Source organism: Chelonia mydas, chromosome 23 (genome assembly GCF_015237465.2).
Source record: "Chelonia mydas isolate rCheMyd1 chromosome 23, rCheMyd1.pri.v2, whole genome shotgun sequence".
In the NCBI taxonomy this organism is placed as follows: domain Eukaryota; kingdom Metazoa; phylum Chordata; order Testudines; family Cheloniidae; genus Chelonia; species Chelonia mydas.
This window is the reverse complement of record NC_051263.2, coordinates 14124331-14125285: the sequence shown is the minus strand read 5'-3', so window position 1 is coordinate 14125285 and position 955 is coordinate 14124331.

The window sequence follows — 955 nt, the reverse complement described above, 5'->3', positions numbered from 1 at the left end:
CTGTAGGATGTTGCGGGACCTCTTCACCAGCTGGCACGTCCCTGCGCAGGGCGAGTGGATGGTGAAGAAGATCAGGCAGCTTCTCTCGTTGTAGCTCCAGGCCAGGAGCTTCTGCACAGGGCTGTTCTGGTTGCCCTGGAGCAGGTGCCTCTCGGCGTGCTCCCCCGCCCTGCCCAGGTGCTTCATCCAGGCAGCCACAATGTTTCCTTTGTCTGGGTCTTGCAAGCCACCCTCTTGTTTGATGGCCGCCTGCATGTCCTGCAGCTTGTTCCTGGGCAGCACATGTTCCAGACCAGATGGATTCTCACAAGTGGCTTTCTCCAGGCTGACCGTGAAGGCATATTCAACATCCAACCCACCCAGAAGGGAAGGCAAAGCGAAGGGCAGTGAGGAGATGTGGGGCTCTGAACAGCTCTGCCCCCAGCCCTGAGCGGCAAACTTGAGTGGGTTGCACATGGCGCCGTCACTGGCCACTTCTAGGCTCTCAGGGCTCCAGCCTGGGTCAGGGGATGTTTGCTCCGTGAGACAATGAAATAAATTTGGAGGGTGGTTTTAAGAAGAAACTGCCAGAGGTGCCCCCCGGGGATCATCAGCACGGTGTGAGATTTGGTCCGTCAGCTTCCCAGGGCCGAGCGTTACCGCTTGAGCTCCAGGAGCAAACCGGAGCTTTTATGCAGAGCCACCGCAAGAGGGGGACGTGACACACAGTTGGCCCCGGGACACACAGCGATTTGCTGGAGAGCTGAAGAATACTGGAGATGGGGGCTCCTCATTTCTCCCCCCAGCTCTGGGAGGGGACTGTGACTGTGGTTAAAGGAAGGCTAACAATGGCACCTATATGTGGCACATTCCCTGGGAAAAGCTCTGTGTCTGCCCCGTTAGAGAGCTGGGTTCTCGTCCCACCTCTGCCTGAAGTGGCCTTGTGCAGCTGGACTGGGGAGGGTTGGGGGGGCTC